This window comes from Papio anubis, chromosome 13, assembly GCF_008728515.1.
Source record: "Papio anubis isolate 15944 chromosome 13, Panubis1.0, whole genome shotgun sequence".
NCBI lineage: Eukaryota > Metazoa > Chordata > Mammalia > Primates > Cercopithecidae > Papio > Papio anubis.
In genome coordinates, this window is record NC_044988.1 from 59,233,394 (window position 1) to 59,248,234 (window position 14,841).

At 34.4% G+C, this 14,841-nt stretch overlaps 2 pseudogenes across 1 annotated transcript; both read right to left on the minus strand.

Moving 5' to 3' along the window:
• Window positions 1-2,023: 2,023 nt before the first annotated feature.
• On the minus strand, window positions 2,024-5,250 carry LOC101000232 (annotated as a pseudogene).
• A 6,607-nt stretch (window positions 5,251-11,857) lies between these two features.
• Window positions 11,858-14,304, minus strand: LOC101000919 (annotated as a pseudogene). The gene has a single exon (XR_001895522.3). The product of XR_001895522.3 is annotated as a mitochondrial transcription rescue factor 1 pseudogene (transcript).
• Window positions 14,305-14,841: the final 537 nt, after the last annotated feature.

The window sequence follows — 14,841 nt, forward strand, 5'->3', positions numbered from 1 at the left end:
GGACTGAAAAGAGAAATTATTTTCCTACACACAGCCAATGCACATCAACAGGACAAAGGATAACTACAGTAAGCATCTGCATTCAGAAAGGGAAAGAAAGGGAGGCAGACAGATGTCATTGGTTCATAACAATTCCAAAGCAGATAGCCCTTGTTTTGAAGGAAGAGAACATTTCTTTATTATGCTCAAATTCATTTCTGAGAGAAGTAACCCCATACAAATATTGTTGGGACTCTTTGTTTTTCCATCTGAAATGTATTGTTTCTCATTACCCTTCCTGTGACTGTCCCAAGAGGATGATGGTTAACCTGCACTCCTATAGGGTAGAAGAACTTCTGACTTATTTTTTCCAGTCTATAAACATATGGGACATCAATTGATGGTTTACATGCCCAAAATACCAACAATTTCTAATCCAGCCTGGAATTAAATTTGTCAGTATAAAAGTCTCAAAAAATACAACAATGAGTTATTTCTATAGTAGTCTCCCCTTATCCATGGTTATGTTTTTCATGGTTGTAGGTTTCAGTAACCCACAGGCAACCATTGTCTGAAAATATTAAATGAAAGATTGCAGACAAACAACTCAAAAGTTTAAAATTACACATTGTTCGGAGCAGAGTGATGAATTCTCAAGTCATCCAGCTCCCTCCTGCCTGGGATGTGAATCCCCCCTGTGTTCAGCAGATTCATGCTGTAGAAGCCACTCACCACCCCGTGGTCACTTAAGTAGCCTTCTTGGTTATCTGTTAACTGTTGCTCTATCACAGTGCTTATGTTCCAGAAACCTGTATCTTACTTAATAATGACCCCAAAGTGCAAGAGCAGTGATGTTGGCATATTGTTATAATTGTTCTGTATTATTATGAGTTCTATTGTTATTGTTGTTAATTTAGTACTCTTCCTAACTTATACATTAAACTTTATCATAGGTATATTTGTATAGGAAAAAGCATTGTATATATAGGTTTTAGTACTATACGAAGTTTCAGGCATTCACTGGGGGTCTTGGAAAGCATCCCCCATGAATAAGTGGTGGACTACTGTATATTCATTATGTACAGGTTAAATTTTCTAAATTAGTTTGTTAATAATATATCATTTAGATTTCTATGAAACAATTATGCTAGCTGTTTATAAATGTCAGCCTTATGCATTTCTTACATTAATAGTCTATTTCTTTATATTGCCTTCTTGCATTAGTTAGGACTCTGGTCTGTGACAAGCAAAAATATTGTTACTGGACACATATGGCTTTTACACAATTTTAGAGGAAAAGTATTAAATATTTTTCTAATAACTTACGTTTTAGTTGCACAGTTTTTTGTTGTTGATGTGGTTTTTCACATTAAAAATGTTCATGTCCATGCTTATTTTGCTGAGACTTAATTTTTATCATGCCCATTTGTTGAATGTTATCAAAAACGTTTCTGCACCTATTGAAAAAATTACTTGTTATTAAGTTGCATATTGCATTGAATCACGAGTTGATGTTCACGCATATTGCATTTTTCATTTATATGATATTGTCACATGTTGTATTTATACATGATGCAGTATAGTTTTTATATATCATTGGATTTGAATGGCTAATAACTTGTTCGGGACTCGTTGGTTTAATTATGCAATTGTTTAAACATTGTTCCGCAATTTTTCTTTTTTTATCTAGTTTTTTTTTCTTGGGGGGGGGCGTCAAATTTTCATATGAAAATTATTCTGGCCTCCTAAAATGAATTGGCAAGTGTTCCTCTTTGTTAGTTCTTTCTGAGTTTATGCGATTTTAGTGATATTTCTACCGTACTTATTTGTACAAATTTACTTATTTACTTGCAAACCATCTGAGATTGGAATTTGTTGTTTTTGGAAAGCGTTATTTAGAATTCAATTTTCTTACAGGATTTTTTAAGATTTTTCTATTATTTCTTTCCTTTTTTTTTTTTTTTTTTTTTCCTTTTTGACATCCAATGACCTCTGAACTTTTCATTGGTCTCCTGCTCCCCAAAGAGTACCCTGCTTCTCCGGCTTAATGTCTCAGAACTTTGGTGTTGTTGATCAGATGCCACTTTGGCATTCACTATCAGGAGGGTGGTGTTTTGTATGGTTTGCATGGAGTTTCTGCTGTCCAGGGTATCACCAAGATTGAAGTCTTCGCCATTTTCCAGCAGGCGGCGGTAGGTGGCGATCTCAGCCTCCAGGTTGACCTTGATGTTCAGCATAACCTGGTACTCCTAGGCCTGGTGCTACTCCTCTGCCCGGGTCTGTGCCAACTCTGACTCCAGGTGCAGCAGGATCCCGTTGAACTGTTCCATGTGTAGGGCGTAGTGGACCTCCACCTCCCTCAGGCTGTTCTCCAAGCTGGCCTTCAGATTTCTCATCAAGTCCAGGTCGATCTCCAAGGACTGGACTGTAGGTCTCAGCTCCGTGAACGTCACCTCAACAGATCCAACCTCAGGGGTCTGCGTGGTGACCACTGTGGTGCTCTCCTCAATCTGCCTAGACCAGTACTTGTCCAGCTCTTCTCGGTTCTTGCGAGCCAGCTCGTCATATTGGACCCAGATGTCTGCCATGATCTTGGCGAGGTCCTGAGATTTGGGGGCATCTACCTCCACAGTTAACCTAGAGGTGCAATCTGGGCTTGCAGGCCTTTTATTTCCTCTTCACGGTTCTTCTTCATAAACAACAGCTCCTCATTGAGAGCCTCAATCTCTGTCTCCAGCTGCAGCGGAGTGAAATTGGTGTCATCAATGACCTTGCGGAGCCCACGGATGTCGTTCTCCACAGACTGGCGCATGACCAGCTCTGTCTCATACTTGACTCTAAAGCCATCAGCAGCAGGTGGGGTATTGTCGATCTGCTTTACAATGCGGACATTGTCTGTGGTATTTGCGAAGATCGGAGCCCTCAGGTCCTTAACAGTCTTGAAGTAATGGCTCCAGTCTCTGCCCTGAGGTCCCTTCTTTTCCAGGTGTTCCCCGATTTTGCTCTCCAGCTTCCTGTTCTCGGTCTCCAGGCTCCTCACTCTGTCCAAGTAGTAAGCCAGGCCGTCGGTCAAGCTTTGCATGGTCTCCTTCTTGTTCTGGATGCCTCCCCATTCCTGCTAGACCCCTGGCCATCGCCAAGGCCGGGCCCCCGGACTCCATGCCACCTGGGAAGCTGGTGGAGCGGGACACAGAGATCCGGGAACCAGAGCCCTTGCCTGCATTGACGCTGGCTGCGCTGCTAGCTGTCCGGGTGCCATAGCTGGGCACCTGGACAGAGCCCAGGGATCGGTAGTTGGTGGAGAAGGTGGAGCAAGTGGTGAAGCTCATGCTGTTCGGGGACGTGAGCGAGAGGACAGGACTTAGGTTTTGCCGATGACCACATTTTCTGTTATTTTTTGAATTGGTTTTGATAAGTTGTGTTTTTTTCATGAACTTTGCTTTATCCAAATTGTTATTACATAAGCTTGTTCATAGCATCCTTTATTATCTTTTATTTTATTTTGATAGGTTATATTATCAGTTTCTGTATAATAAATTTCACCCATTATAAATCCACAATGCAATGCATTTTTGACCAAGGTCATTTTAAATGAGGAATAAATCGTTTGGTAACATAAATAGCAACATAAAGAGTTTGGTAACGTACCTTTTTTCAGTCAATTCGCTAGCCCTACCTACTGGCTACAGGAAACAACCAATCTTCTTTATTTTGTTATGGTTTTGTCTTTTTGAGAATTTCAAATAAATGAAATCATGAAATATGTAATCTTGTGTGTCTGGTTTCTTTCACTTTCAGAATACATTTGATACTCGTGCTCTATTATGTATCATACACTAAGTGATTTTCATCAGTAAGTACCATTCCACTGAATGGAGATACCATAATTTGCTTAATCATTCATAATTTGGATATGCTCACAATTTGTGATGAATATTTGGGTTGTTTACAGTTTGGATCATTATAAATAAAGCTCCTATGAACATTCTCATAGAAGTTTTACATAAATGTGTTTTCCTTATTCTTGGCTAAAAACCTGTAAATTTAATTTCTGGATTATACAGTAATCACATCTTTAATTATACAAGAAATTGACCAACTACTTGCACAAGTGTCTGTACCATTTCACATTCCCCTAGCAATATCCGAGAGTTACAGATGCTCCACATCTTTGTCAACACTTGCCATTTTCTTTTTAGTACTAACCCACCTGAGAGGGCATGCACCGGCATCTCATGTGGTTTTAATATTCATTTCTCTAATGACTGATACTGAGCATTATGTCTACAATGTCATTTTGTGAACTTTTTAACGTCTATAGGATTTCAGGTCATGTTAAATTGTTTGCAAGAATGGCAAAAATAATTTTTCCTGCATACCTACTTTTTGCCATATAAAGTTGAATTTTTTTTTCTCATTGGAAGGTGGAGTTTCCTTACCCTTTGGATCTGGACTTAAACATGTGATTTGCTTTGGGAAATTTGCCACTTAGAAATAAGGTATAAACAAATGTTAAAATGCTTTAATCAAGTGCACCAGTAATCTTCATTTTGATTACTAAAGAATTCATTATTTTTCTGTCCTTAACTTACTAATCTGTCAGCAACATTTGACATTATTTCTCACTCATCTTTGAAACACTTTCAGACTCTATACACTTTACTTCTTAAACAGCAACCTTGCTTAATTTTCTTGCTATATTTTTGGATCTTCGTACTTCATTTCCTCATCGAAACAATCTCTTGAATTTAGAGTGCACCAGGATATGGTCTTTGGATTTCTTTTCTTTCCTACTGACATTCAGGCCATTTGTGATCTTATTCAGTCTCACAGAACATAATGCATCTATCAATTGATGAATACCCAATATATACCTCCATCTCAGATCTCTATGTATGAGCTCTAGGTTCATATCCATTGCTTACCCAATATATCCATTTAGATGCCTCCTGATGCTCTTAAAATTAACATAAACAAACAAGTTTCTAACCATTTACCTCAAACAAAGCCTTCTGAAGTCTTACAGACCTCAATTACTCTTATCATAATATTCTCGGAGTCATCTTGAATCCCTGTCTTCCTCATGAATCCCATGTCCAGTCTCTCAGCAAATTCTATCTATTGTAACTTGAAAATATATACAGAATACAACAAACTCTTAATTTCTCTATTGCCACAGCTCTGATCCAATCATCGTCATTCTTGTCTGGATTATTTCATTGATCATCTAACTCATCCCCCTAATGCTATTCTAATCTTTATATGTCCCTTTTCACCCAAGTAACAATAGTATCCTTTAAAACCATGGGGCATATTATGCTACTTTTCATTTTGTAAGACCTACACAATCTGGTCCCCTCTCACCTCTTTGAATGCATTTACTATTCATCGCCTTACTTTCTCAGGTACAGTTGTAGTGACTTTCATCACATTACCCCAACATGTTGCAACATTATTCTCTTCAAACTGACTCTTATTTTTGGCTGAAATTTCTACCATAGATTTCTATCACTCATTTCCTCATGTTGCTCAGATTTTTATTCCATAACTTTTTCAGTGAGCTCTTCCCTAAATGGCAGATTTAATAATAAATGTCCCTTTGCAAATATTCTGTCTTCACAACACACGGTGTTTGTATTTACTCTGTAAAATATGATCCTTGTTATAGCAAGGATATGTGTCATCATCCATTTGTCCACTGCTCTATCCAATGTGTGTGTCAAAGTGATAGGCTATTGATAAACATGTGTTGAATAACTGAATGCATTAATAAATCTAGTTTATAGCCTCAAATTCTTCTCACTAAAATAATAATAATATCTTGGTTTCTCTGTGGCTTTATTTCAAACAAAGTGGATATCTGAAATGCAGAAACAAAAATGTTTTGTGAACCATTAAGTCTTTGAAATAATGGAGTGACTGAAATTATCTAACAAAACTTACTAAGGCAATTTATTTTTCTAAAATTACAGAGGATAAGTGAACAAAATAGGAGTGTTGAAAACATCCTACCAAAATGAGCATACAAAAAAACCTAGGTCGCAAAATCTACCAATAATGCATTGAACCTACTGTTGAAAACTAACAATTTAGAGTTGAAATATGAAATCACTAAGCATATCCTCTAAAGGTTGTTTAACCAAGTGAAAATATGTACAACACTATGTACTAAGTTTCCATCATATATTGTCAAATGAGGTTCAACTAGTATTACTTTGTCATAGCCAAATATCTAAACTACAGTAATAATTATTAGCTAAGGGATTATTCCATTATAACTTTTAAAAAGCATTCTCACTATACTCATGGGTTAGCCACTATTCCATATTATCTTGTAAGCCACAGTATGTTAGTTATAACCCAAACCTACTGTGACTTCTTAACTGTTAAAAAATAATTACTATATAATTCTTGGTATAGGCTGGGGGGGTAGCTAATTGAATGATTAAAAAATTAACAAGAAATAGGCTATTTCAAAAAATGGAAAATTTTTTGTTATTAATCAGTTCAGAAAATACAATTTTCCATTAAGAAAATATTAGCAAAACTTCTAGCTGAATAGCAGAAAGAATTTGGAATTTAAGTTTGGAAGGCATATCAACGATATGTTCACAATGGGATACAGTTGCATATTCTTAATTGCTTATTTTGCATGCATTAGATGAATATTGAATATTAACATCTATGTAACATAAATATTTAATTCCCTTCATCATTCTGAAATGGAATTCAGGGCACTTAAAAAATTCCATTAACCAGAGTAAAAATAATTGTATATTAAAATTATTGTAAGAAGGAGAACAAATCAAGAAAAGGATTTATAAACATATATGAAAATGACTGACTTGCATGCAAATTACATGGAAGGAAAAGAAATGAATGCTTGCTGTGAACTTACTCTTTGGATCATTTTTAAGTTTACCTCATTTATAAAAATAAACATTTCAGTACCTGATTTTTTTCCCAAATTACATTGCTTGTAGAAATATAGTAGGTGAATTGCATAAGAATCAGACTACTAAGAACTCAACAAGAACATGAACACAGAGCCCCACCTTATTGCCTCCGAGTTTTACAGACAGTATTTTAAACAAATGTCTTACAAACTACTCAATAAGATAAGGAGAATAAAGTACATGTATAACTATTGAAAAAATGATGACACAGTGCATGATATGCCTGATGTGTGTTTCTAATTGAAAGATAAAAATTATTAAAAACACTGTAAATGCTCACAAATTGGCCAATTATCCGATCTTATACAGCTTAATCTCTGAATTTTCCTATATACATATCCACACATCGAAAATAAATCTTATATAAACACTGACACATGAAAAATAAGAATAAATGTACGAAAACATGCAAATAATTTTGATGGAATCATTTCATAAATATGTTATATTTCTTACTAATAACAGCAATGTATTTTAAACAATTGGAGCATGGGTAACTACATGAAGAAAGAAATGTACTGGATATTTTGGCCGGACAAGTTTCTAAACCCTTTCTCCAGACTAAAAGCCATTCTCAAGACAAAGAAAAAAGTGAAACTATGAAATTCTGATAGTTTGTACTGATATACCTCAAGTAAGAGATTGTTTACAATTTGAAGAAGATACCAAAGCAACAGAAATAATTCTCAGCTGAGTCAAGAGATCAAAAATGTTTATTAGTTTTTAGATTTTAATGTATTCTGGAGTTACTGAGTAGCTAATAGTGGGGAGGAACCCATTAGATATTTCTAAAAATTCAATATTTGACACAGATAAGGTTAGAGATGTCATAATAAACTTATATGATACAGGTAAATATTTGAAGGGAATTATTGAAAAAAAAAATACTTAAAGGGCAAAGACCATAAAAATAATTCACAAAGTAGAACACCCAATAAACAAAACTAAAATCAAAAAATCTTGGTGAGATTTAATAAAGAGAAATTGTACTGAATTGAGAGAAAAACTGTACCTTCATATTGAAAAGTCAATCTGAAAACAAGAAATTTTGACTCATCATGAGAGATATGAAGACCTAGATAAGGCCTGGCCTGAAGCTTACTCAATTTGATGCACTTTTTTACGAAAAGGAGTGTAAAATTATGAATACAGAATTGGGTATAAAATTAAATATCAATTTAGAATAAGAAAAAAATACAAATCTAAAAGTGTTTGACTAATAACTCCAACATCACAAAAGACAAAAAACAAAATAATATTTTTGTTAAGTGCGTTATATACCACTGTAATAATTTTCTCCCCTACATTTATTGATAGCATTATTAATGTCTTTCAAAATTATTTTATTGACTTATGAAATATATTGCATTGCTTTCCTCCCCAAGGATTATTATTTAACATTCAGAAGTTAGAATAATGTGTTTCAGATTCTCAACATGCTATTGCTAATATCATGTATTTTTTTAGGGCTTTCATTAACTTGAGAAAGTCTTGTAATAAAGTTTGTAGCCCCTCTCTCCAACACTTGGATGAGGTTTCCGGTTTAGCTTCTGGCGTCATACTTTTCAAAATGTCTTTCTCATACTACATCATTCAGTTGTAGGTGCTGTAGTATATACTCATATTGTATTGTGATCACTACACCTGCATCTGACTTTAGATAGCAGTTAATATAATATTTTATTGCTGATTTTGTTTTTTTTATTTCTAGGAAGTAAAGTATATAGCATTTTTTCTTCCAATTTTCTACTTTTATATAACGCTTGGCATTTAATAATACTGATATGCAGTGACAAATAAAATAAATTGTAATGAAATTAGAAAAAATTATTAAGCTTATTGGATAAAGATAGCTTTTATAAGTTCATTATTTATCCTAGAGGCTGTGAAAAAAATAAAAGATGTACAGATGAGAATTCATAAAAATTTAAGGTCCACATGTGGGGCAAAATAAAAAAAATATATAGAATACAATTGACAGATTAAAAAAGATTTTATAATATATCATTGACAAAGATTAAATAGCTAGAATATATTTTAAAACCCAAGTGAATAAGAAAAAGACAAACGACATAAGAACATAGGTAAAGGACAAGACTGAATAATTCTAAAAGAAGATACAAATTACCTATAAACAAGTGAGAAGGCAATAACAAAAAACATAAACACTGAAAGAATTGATAGAGCGTATGTTTTCTACAAAGTGGATAAATGGAAAATATCAATTCAATTTAAACTCAAGAAGTTTGGGTAACACAGAAAGTCATACAAACTTACTGACAGAAAAGTTGACAGTGTCCATTAAAATTTAAAACTTGTACATACTTAAAATTCAACAATAAGAACACAAACAAACTGATTAATAAATCGACACAAGACCTTAACAGACGCCTCATTGAAGAAAATATAGAGATGGCAAGCAAGCACATCATGAAAATCAGGAAAATGCAAATTAAAAAGAGACATCACTACCTACCTATTAGAATGGTCACAATCTAAAACATTCATAGTACTACATATTGGTGAAGATATGGAACAAAAGAAACTTTCTTTCATTGCTGGTGAAAATGCAAAATTGTACAACCACTTTGGTAAAATTTGTGGAGATTTATTTCTTACAGAACCAAGTGTACTCTGACCATACGAATCAGCAATCATACTTCTCGGTATTTACCAAAAAGAGCTGAAGACTTATATCCAGACAATGACCTGCATATAGAAATTTACTGAAGCTTTTTTTTTTCTCACAATTGCCAATATTTACAAGCAACTGAGATCCCTTTCAATAGATGAATGCCTAAATAAACTATGGTGCATCCAGACGATGGAATATCATTCAGTGCTAAAAAGAAATGATCCAGCAAGCAATGAAAAGGTATAAAGGAAAATTAAACACATTATTACTAAGTGAAAGAAGCCAGTCTGAAAAAAAGATATATACTATATAATTATAACTGTGTGACATCCTGGCAAACGTAAAACTATGGAGAAGTAAAAAGATCAATGGTTTCCAGGAGTTGAGGGGAAGGGGAGATGAATAGGAGGAGCACAGATGATTCTTAGGGCAGTGTAATTTCTCAGTATAATACTATATTAGTGGATATATGTTGTTATACATATATCCAAACCCATAGAGTGTACGTGACCAAGAAGGTACTCTAATGTAAACAATGGACATTCAGTGATAATAATGCTTCAATATAGGTTCATCAATTGTGACAAATGTACCACTCTGGTGGGGGATGTTGACAGAACTGGAGAGGCTATGCATGTGTGAGAGTAAGGGGTATGTGGGAAATCTCTGTACCTTCTGCTCAGTTTTGCTATGACCTTAAATCTGCTCTAAAAATAAAGTCCATTATAAAAACAAAAGCTAACAAACAGCAACAAAAAGTATATATCTATTAATCTCTCTCTCTCTCTCCTAAATTTAGACATTTAGATGAGGAATGTGGAGTGGTGGAGAGAGAGTAAGTTGACATTCAGAGTGGGATTGTGCAGTACAATCTTGTTTATAAAGAAAAAGAACTCAAAAAATCTATTTGACCCACAATGCCACTCTGGAAAAGTGCCATATGACATATCCAAGTAATAGAATACTAAGTAGCCACTAAAAGTTAGAGGTAGATCTACACAGAGCAGCATGGATAGATATGCCCAGTATTATTAAATAAAACAGTAAGAGTAATGAAAAGTCCAGCTTCAAATGCATATGCACATGTACATGCATATATACACATCTCTATATATGCACACATATAATACAATTTATTTGCAAATAAGACGTATGTCTCATTGTTTCTACATGCATATAAGTATTTATTTGAGCCAGCAGAGAAGGCATCAGAAAGATTTCCCAACTGTCAACAGAGCTTAACTCTGGTGATATCCGAGTGAGAGATAAGGAAAGCAAGCAAAGCTGGATTGGAGAAATTGAACATTTTTACTTTTCATTCATATTATTATATATCACTTAATGAGAAAATAAAATACATATTTATCTTCACATTTATCATTGATAATGATAAATTAGACTTGGCATTAATTCTCAATGAATTCACATAGACATGTAAACATACAGTTTAAAAAAAAAAAAATCTTGTATACTACAAATAGTTTTAAATATCTGTGGCCCGCCAGGTCCCACATACATTTTTAGAAACACAGTGTTGAACAAGCCAATTACAACATGAGCTGTGTAACAATAGGGGTATGCTCAAGGGCTGGTAGAATTCAGGGAAGGTTTCCCATGAGGCAGGTCATCACCAGATGAGGTTTCCTCAAGAGCTGTGAGGCAAGCAGTGACTGAAAGAGCAGTTGTTAAATATAAGAAGAGGGAGGGCCTTTTTGAAAAAGGATGTTATTTGGAAAAGCGTAACAATGTGTGAGTGCATATTTGGGAAATCTCAAATAATTGCATACTACCTATGTGCAGATTTTATATGGGGATTGCAGGAGTTAAGAAAAAGTTAGCAAGAGCCCAATCATAAAGAGTATTGGGCCAGGGCATGGACTTTGGTTCCTTTTTTGTTCTGCTCTGTTTTAATTACTTTCCCCACCTCAAAAAGAGAAACGAAGAGTTTTGTTTCAAAAAGATTGTTCTGAAAATAAAACGAAAAATGAAAAACAGGTGGAATAAAGGGCAGATTCTAAATTTAGAGAAAGAAGTAAAGACGAAATACTTTAGCTTATGGAAATGTGTGATTTCATAAACTAAGGTAACAAAAATGGGAATGAGGAGAAAGGGAGAAATTCAATAGTTACCTACGTTAGAACATAGTGATACAGGAAGGTATTGGGTATGGGGAGATGTATACAGACTTTTCCATAAAAATTACACTATAATAAACATGAAAACACATTTCTAGATTAGATTCAGCTTTGCTTGATTATTTATTTTGCTTTCCTTACAAGATGTCAGTTTATAAATGTAATTATTAAGGATTTAGAATAACCCAATGAACCACTAAATGAACTGATATATTGACACCTCTCTAACAGAATGGGGCCAGGGTTACTATTTGTGTTGCCTTTTTGCTAGATAACGCAGAAGAGGTAAAAAACAAAATGAACAGCAGTAGTTTTGGCCTCTGAAAAGCTAAAATCCACTTTTTTTTTTTTTTCTTTTTGCTTAGGGACCTCATTGAACATATACAGGAAGGTAAAAAATGAAGTTTCTTGTTCCAGGAATAGTGTGTGTGTGTATCTATATACACACACCACTAGAAAGCAGCTTTATTGCTAAAAAGCAATCCATTTATTTAGATGTTCTCTTCTTAGGCAACTTTAAACTTTTCCACCGCCATAACACCACTCTGTATTTTTCATTTTCAGTCTTCTCTTCAAACACTTTTTTCAAGAGAATCCTCATAACTGTCTCTGTTCCTGCTTCTTTATCCTCTCCAATGAGAAGATCCAATGTATCTCCCACTTTCACCGTTCTGCTTTTCTTCCATAATTTTTCCTCATTCAGCCTGAGTTCACCTTTGTAGAATGCATCTTCCACTTTGTTTCTCCCAATATCTAGCCCCGTCTTCAAGCAACATCATACCAAAAAGACTGCACTGCTTTTTCCAAGTCTTTATAGTCTTTGACTACATTGGGGTCATCCTCAAGCTCCTCTTCCTGCTCACTCATCTCCTCATGATCGCTTTCTTCATCAGAGTCCTCTTCATCTACTTTATGCAGAGACTTTTTAGTAGATTTTGTAGAGCTTATATTACTTTTGAGTCTTATGGAAAAAGGAAAAATATATTCTGGAGATAGTAAAAGTCCTGGGAGTCTCAGTGAGAAAATATTATAAAAACGTGTTTTATAATTTGGTGCACGTAACTTGGTACTAGAAAAATACAAGTATCGATTCCAGGAAGTACAGAGTTTGTATGATGCAGGTGTCCCTCGGAGAACACCCCAGAGTCCAATCCAGGCATCTGGCTTTCTTAAAACACCAGCAAGCAATTTAACACTAGCCATAGCCATGGCACTTATAATCTGTACGTCAGGCCCTCTCGTCCCTCCCCACCAGGAATATTTTAAATTGAATCTCTCAACCAACTGAAATTCAAGTGAGAGACAGCAGTCAATTTAGCAAAAAAGTATATAATATCAGATCTTTAAAAATATTCACGATTATTATATATTTGTATTAGATGTGTGAGCTTAGAGTCATTTATATCCTTTGGTAAAGATTTAAAACTTTTGCTATACATTAAGCCACAATCTGTTAGTCTTACAAATTTATTCCAGTATAATGTGGTAGGGTTTTCTGGGTTTTTTTGTTTGTTTGTTTTTGTTTTAACCTAAGGTATATCATTTAGGATGTAAGTAAAAATAATATTAAAGTTTTCATGGATACTGAGTTACAGTTACTATTTTTCTTTGGAACAAGAAAAGTTTGGGACATGTGAGTCAATATATTGAGTTCAATTGCTCATCAAAGAATCCCTTTCTTGAAGATCACTTAGCAAATGAGCATAGCTTTTCAAGTTCTAATTACAATAGATAAATAGGTAGGTAGATATACAATTGATCGGTAGATAGATGGATAGAACTATATAGTCATATCTTAGGGAAATACTTTTGGGCAATTGATCACAGCTAATTTAACCTTTTGCATATTTAATGTAAACCTTTAACATAAAATTTATTTCCTAAATTTTATTTGTACATGTATACACTTCCTGTGTCTGTGCTTTCGTTTCAAATTCACAGACAATTTTTTCCTCGACTGCTGGTGTAAAACAATAGAAACAAGACATATGGGAGCAAAACTGCCAGTAAGCCACACCGGGGCAAATTATCAACCTTTACATCCCAGCCCATCAAAGACATGGTTTCAATATTACTGATTTAAGGTGTTTCAAAGTTGAAATAATTTTTAAAATGATGACTAAAGAGAAAAATCTGCATCGGTTACTAGGTAGAGATTTTTGTCATTTGTCATTTGACAATTAATTAAATTGTCTTCTGTTACAATGTGGAATAGCCTAAAGGCCACCAGGTGAAGAAGTATTATTAATAGGAACTTCTCCATTTATTAACTACCTGTGACAGGAATTGTTGGCTAATATATCTATAATTCAACAGAGTCAAAATCTATCTATCACAGTCTAAACTAACTAAACCAGGGTGAGAATTATTTATGTCAAAAGGGATTTCTTACTTCTAAAGGGAATTCATTTCGAGACAACTCCAAATATGGAACAGAATTTGGTAAGCCTAAAATAAGACTTAATTTTTCATATTTGTTCATAATATCTTCAGAAACATGGTTTTATGCCAGGTGCAGTCGCTTATGCCTGTAATCCTAGGGTTTTGGGAGGCCAAGGACGGAGGATTTCTTGAGGCCAGGCATTCCAGACCAGCCTGGGCAACACAGAGAGACCCCATCTCTAAAAAAAATAATACAAAATAGTTGGGCATGTGGTGCACAGCTATAGGCCTAATTACTTGAGAGACTCAGGCAGGAGTCTGAGTCTCTTGAGAGACTCAGGCAGGAGCCCAGGAGTTCAAGATTACAGTATGCTATGATCATGCCACTGCACTTTAGCCTGGATGAGACAGTGAGACCCTATCTCAAAAACAAACCAAAACAAGAAAGCATGGTTTTATAAATTTTAAAACAATCGTAGTTAAACAATTTTTTAAAAGATTTAAAAGTTACCAGCATCCTTCAAGGAGCAAATGTTAGGTTTTATTTTTTAAGTAGGTACTTAAATATCTAAAGTTTATTTTTCTAATTTTAGTTCTTAGACGAATACAACAAAGTTTGCAGGTATTAGTATTTAAATTTAAGAATAAAATGCACTTATTTTAATAGAATTCAAACTGAAAAAAAGGAAAGAAACTCAAATTGTTTTAGCTACTTAAATCATTTCTATCAGGCTATGTCCCTGAAGGAGGATAA